The sequence below is a fragment of the Oncorhynchus keta genome, chromosome 8, assembly GCF_023373465.1.
Source record: "Oncorhynchus keta strain PuntledgeMale-10-30-2019 chromosome 8, Oket_V2, whole genome shotgun sequence".
Lineage (NCBI taxonomy): Eukaryota > Metazoa > Chordata > Actinopteri > Salmoniformes > Salmonidae > Oncorhynchus > Oncorhynchus keta.
Window position 1 is genome coordinate 35,895,372 of NC_068428.1, and position 6,000 is coordinate 35,901,371.

General features: G+C 42.0%; 1 protein-coding gene across 1 annotated transcript in view; it reads right to left on the bottom strand.

Moving 5' to 3' along the window:
* Positions 1-6,000, bottom strand: part of LOC118387120 (exostosin-like 3) — a 53,576-nt gene extending 47,576 nt beyond the window's left edge. Inside the window, exon 1 of the mRNA XM_052524112.1 lies at positions 5,772-6,000. The gene's annotated coding sequence lies outside the window, so the exon portion shown is untranslated. The remainder of the gene's footprint in view (positions 1-5,771) is intronic.

Sequence of the window (6,000 nt, forward strand, 5' to 3'; positions counted from 1 at the left end):
AATATCTTTACAGTTTTGGAAACGTTAGAGTGTTTTCTATCCAAAGCTGTCAATTATATGCATATTCTAGCATCTTTTCCTGAGAAAATATCCCGTTTAAAACAGGAATGTTTTTTTTTTTTTCAAAAATGAAAATACTGCCCCCTAACACCAACAGGTTAAGGAGGGAAACCGATGGATTATTGAATGAAGCCCGCCAGCTAAACTGAGTTTTTGGGGATATAAAGGACATTATTGAACAAAAGGACCATTCGTTATGTAGCTGGGACCTATTGGAGTGCCAACAGAAGAAGATCTTCAAAGGTAAGGCATTTATTATATCGCTATTTCTGACTTTCGTGGCGCACCTGCCTGGTTGAAATGTGTCCTCAGATAATCGCATTTGAAATCTGACACAGCGGCTGGATTAACAAGAAGTTACGATTTTAATGAATGCTAAATATTTATATTTCTGTCAATTGAATTTCGCGCTCTGCAATTTCACCGGATGTTGTCGAGGTGGGTCGCGAGCAGAACGCCTGCACCAGAAAGGTTAAGTGCCTTTTCACAGGATATTATGTTCTGCTGTTCTGGAACCCCACTAAGAAAACACACTGTCAGGGCTGCCAGTCAAAAATGTACCCTTGGCCCATGCTAGGTTGGCTAGCTATTTATTTTGAACTTTTTTTTTTTTTTTTTTTACCCCTTTTTCTCCCCAATTTCGTGGTATCCAATTGTTGTAGTAGCTACTATCTTGTCTCATCGCTACAACTCCCGTACGGGCTCGGGAGAGACGAAGGTTGAAAGTCATGCGTCCTCCGATACAACCCAACCAGCCGTACTGCTTCTTAACACAGCACGCATCCAACCCGGAAGCCAGCCGCACCAATGTGTCGGAGGGTACACCGTGCACCTGGCAACCTTGGTTAGCGCGCACTGCGCCTGGCCTGCCACAGGAGTCGCTGGTGCACGATGAGACAAGGACATCCCTACCGACCAAGCCCTCCCTAACCCGGACGACACTAAGCCAATTGTGCGTCGCCCCAAGGACCTCCCGGTCGCGGCCGGTTACGACAGAGACTGGGCGCGAACCCAGGGACTCTGATGGCACAGCTGGCGCTGCAGTACAGTGCCCTTAACCACTGCGCCACCCGGGAGGAACTGCTTTCATCTTAAAAACTTCTTAAGGATAGGGGGCAGCATTTCCACTTTTGGATAAATAGCGTGCACAATTTCAACTTCCTGCTAATCATGCCAGGAATATATTATATGCATATGATTAGTAGGTGTGGATAGAAAACACTGACATTTCTAAAACTGGTTCAATCATGTCTGTGACTATAACAGCAAAACCCCAAGGTAAAACTGTTCAGATTCTTCTTCTTTTTCCCTCTGACCGTTCCCTCAGATGTCTTTGCCAAGGTAAATTTGTTAGCGACCATTTTACAGTTCCAACGACTTCCACAGGATGTCACCAGTCTTTGGAATTGGGTTGGAGTTAATCATTGGTGCAACGAAGAAGAGGCACAACCTGGAACAACGTTACACTGTTGATAGTTACGCAAGAGGGAAAATGGTGCATGTTTTGTTTACTTGCTCTATTGAATACAGATTGCCCAGTCTACAATTTGATCGATTATTAACGTTTAAAAATACCTAAAGTTGTATTACAAAAGTAGTTTGAAATATTTTGGCAAAGTTTATAGGCAACTTTTGAAATGTTTTATAGTGACGTTGTGTTTTGGAAAGCTGTTTATTTCCGGATCAACCCTGCTTTATAAATGGACATTTTGGGTATACATGGACGGAATTAATCGGGGAAAAAAAGGACCAATTGTGATGTTTATGGGACATATTGGAGTGCCAACAAAGAAGCTCGTCAAAGGTAATGCATGTTTTATATTTTATTTCAGTGTGTTGTGTAGCGCCTGCTACGCTAGTTCTTTTGTTTACAACTGGTTCAGGGGGGTGCATGCTATCAGATAATAGCTTCTCATGCTTTCGCCGAAAGGCATTTTTAAAATCTGACATGTTGGCTGGATTCACAACGAGTGTAGCTTTAATTGAGTACCCTGCATGTGTGATTTAATGAAAGTTTGAGTTTTATCGCGTTTTATTTGAATTTGGCGCAAATGCATTTCCCGAGGCTATTGGCCACTTGAGACGATAGCGTCTCACTATTCCCAAGATTATTAACACATACTGTATGTTTACCATGTATGGAGGTAGGATTGCCATTGGGGTCCTCAAAAAAAAAAGGAAAACATTTTTAAAAATAGGGCAGACGGGGCTCTGGGAAAATGTAGTTTGGGAGATAATGGATTAGCTAAGTAATCCCGGAAGTGAAGCAGGCCACGATTGAACATGCATGAACCTCTGCTATCCACCATCTCCACCAAGAGACACATGAATTCTGACATCTCTCTCATACCAACATTCTCTTACACAGTGCAATGTCTCACTCTTCAAGTTCACCCCCCAGCTGACAAGGTACAAATCTGTTGTTCTGCCCCTGAACAGGCAGTTAACCCACTGTTCCCAGGCCGTCATTGAAAATAAGAATTTGTTCTTAACTGACTTGCCTGGTTAAATAAAGGTAAAATTTAAAATAAAATAAAATATTAAAAATGTAAACATTTAAATCAGCCTCTGATTCATTCACGTTCTCCACCTACAGTTGACATCTGTTCATGTTCTCTGAAACGCAATAAATTGAACTGCAGAAGTGAGTGGCTTGGCCCTATATAAATACATCTCGCACTGTCATAAAAAGAGACAACATAAAACAGATGTTGACGAGTACGGCTTTAGAGCCCGCCCGGCAACACGAACACTCAAGGCCAAACACAGCCAAACTTCTGCACTCACTCAGCGTCGCCAGCGAAAAGGTCGAGCAGACACTGCAAAAGGCAACACCTCTGGATTTATTTGCTCATTTATTGTCATTAAGCTGGCTGAAGTAATTCCCCACACAATATTGCTGCATAAGGAAAGAATGAACCCTTTACACTTGTGGGAATTGGCCTATATGAATAGGGCTAAATTAAAATGTTTCTTACAGAAGAAATATGAAGCACATATGCATAAGCATGATAGCAATTGAAAGGGAATGATTACACCAAAGTAAAGAACATAACAGTTCACCTGACACGACTGAATCCAAACATTACACTTGATTTCATGTGCATTTTACATTTACTGTACTTTTCGCTGCATTTGTTGATTACAAAATTTGACGTAAGAATATTCCTGGAAATGTGGGGTAGGTGCAACATAGGACAACAAATTGACAAGGGTTTGAGTGAGAGGACTAACTTGTGTCTCCAAGCGGGGACACACCTCTCCAGAGTGTGCAGTTCCTAAGTCATTTCAATGCACAATTATGATTCAAAGAAGTCTTCAACTATAAGGTGATTTTTTTGTAGCTCTCATAGCTGTGCTGTTGAGGAAGTAGAGCAAGCACACTTTTTGCTTCCCACTTTCTGGTGTCCTTTGAAACATGCCCCGCCAAACCGTCCTTCTTAACACCGACCCGCTTAACCAAGAAGCAAGCCGCACCAATGTGCCGGAGGAAACGAAATTCAACTGACGACCGAAGTCAGCCATGTCATTTATTACATTCCAATTTAGGAGCTTATCAGTGTCCAAATCAGCCATTTTGTACAAGTGTAAAGGGTTAAAATGTTAAATGAAAGGCGGTGTGAAAACAAGAGCCCATGTCACAGCACAGTAATGGAATGCTGATTGTGTCAATATCACAACTTGCAGCTAAGGTTGATTACTTGGTGACCACAAGAGAAGATCATTGGGCGACACAGCTATCAAGCCCCTATGAGAGGATCAATAACCTTGTCCACTGTTAAAGGCTGTTGTCCCATGTGGTACATGTTGATTTATTCTCTTGCTGGGGTCCATGGGAAACAATTACATCACCAGTCTGTCACTACTGGGCAGAAGGTAGCCTAGCGGTTCGAGCCAATATCCGTATGGTCGCTAGTTCAAAACCCTGAACAGATTAGGTGGAAATCTGTTGATGTGCCCTTGAGCAAGGCACTTTCCCCAATTGCTCCATGGTTGCCGTTCACAATGGCAGTGTGAAAAAGGACAAATATAAACACCCCACCGCGGCAAACTTCTATGAACTAAATCTGATGCTGCTGACAAGGTGGAACACAATTGAAACAATAAAACTATATACATGCCTAAGATTGTTTTAAAGTGACTATCAACACCCCCCTCTTCTACGTGTTCTATCAACTGCAACCGGGTTTCTGTTATGAAAATGTGGAGCTGGACATTTGACCGGCAACATGTTCATTTACCGGACAATTTGAGAAATTTCCTGGACCCATATGCATTGGGTGCGTAACCTAATTAGGGCGTCCACCCACGATGCTCAGAATGCCAGAAAACACATTTAGAATGTGGTCATTCAGATATGGCTGTGTGGGAACACTAACTTTGCCTATCAATTTAACTTTTTATAAATGATGCTTCCAAAACTGTACCGCAGGTGCAAGCGACGCCTGTTAATTTGTTTTACCTTTATTTAACTAGGCAAGTCAGTTAAGAACAAATTCCTATTTACAATGACAACCCACTGTTCCCTGGTAGGTTAACTGCCTTGTTCAGGGGCAGAAAAACATGTTTTACCATGTCAGCTCAGGGACTCGATCCAGAAACCTTTTTGTTACTGGCCCAATGCTCTTACCACTAGACTACCTGCCTCCGTTAATGTTCAGATTGATCGTTCTAAATAAACCTCCTCGGTATGAAAGATGCCTTCTTCCAATAACTCTTATGTTTAATGAAACAGAGTCATGATCAAGGGATAGCTAGGCCTATTACTGTTGACAATGCAACTATGGAGGAGTGTGCATATCCTAACTTGTTTTCAATAAAGTATCCATACTCCATCAGTCACAAGATACACATTAAAACATCATATGAAATCCAAATAGGCCACTAGCGGTAAGGCAACCTGAGGTTAGTCTTAGCCGTTACCACAATTAGTAGGGGGTAGCTTCATCTGGGACCTCTACTGAAGCTTAACGTAACAGAACAGGACTGGGTTTCCCAAAAGCAGCCAAGATATTTTAGTTTCAGTGGAATCGTGACGAACGAGAAATGATCTTAGTGCTTCGAAGCTTTTGGGACACTCAGCCCAGAACAATATTACAAAATAGTAAGGTACCAATGTATTGGTTCTAAATCCATGTTGTTGGTTTCACCCTTCATTGTACTGTACCATGATTCACTCTTCAATGGTAACGTTAGCCATTTGAATGGGAGTGTATCTATTGTGCCGGATAGCCAACTACAATGCAGCATGCACATCAAATGGACAAGCTACTTTTGGGTTGCATTTACTAGCTAGGTAACGATTTCCGATGCTTGCTACAATACATATACTTTTGGTTGCTTGTAACACAAACATCAAGTTCCGTTTTGTAATTTCAAATTGATACATTGTTTTGCCATCAAACTAACTCTGACGTGTGTCGGTCAGAGGGAGATCACAACAAACACGCTTGAGAGGGTACCAATAACGACACGACACACAAGCAGTGCTAACCAGCTGGCAATAAGGTTTTTTCAGTGCACAATACTCGAGGCGAAATAAGTTAATTACGGACTAGCTACAGAAAGGAATAGACGTCTCCGCACAATAACAAGACAATATAATGTGAATGAGAAAAGGGGGGGGGGGGGCAATTCGCCAGCTAACGTTAGCCACAATAGGCATTTGCTTGCTAGCAGACAAGCGTTAGCTTAGTTAGCTTGCTACTCACCCAGTATGAGGCTCCAAAATGTTTTTTTTTTTTTAATATATATATACTTCAATCAGCTTCAAAACATATTTCGGGTTATACAAGTTGATAACAAAATGGCATGTTCGGTGTTAAGTTTTATTTTTGTAAGCATGTCCATGCCAATCGCGCGCTGTACGAGTAGCTATAGATCCCCCTGCGTGCACGATCAAGGCTGCATTGTTGAATGCTTGGCAAACCACTGAGGCAT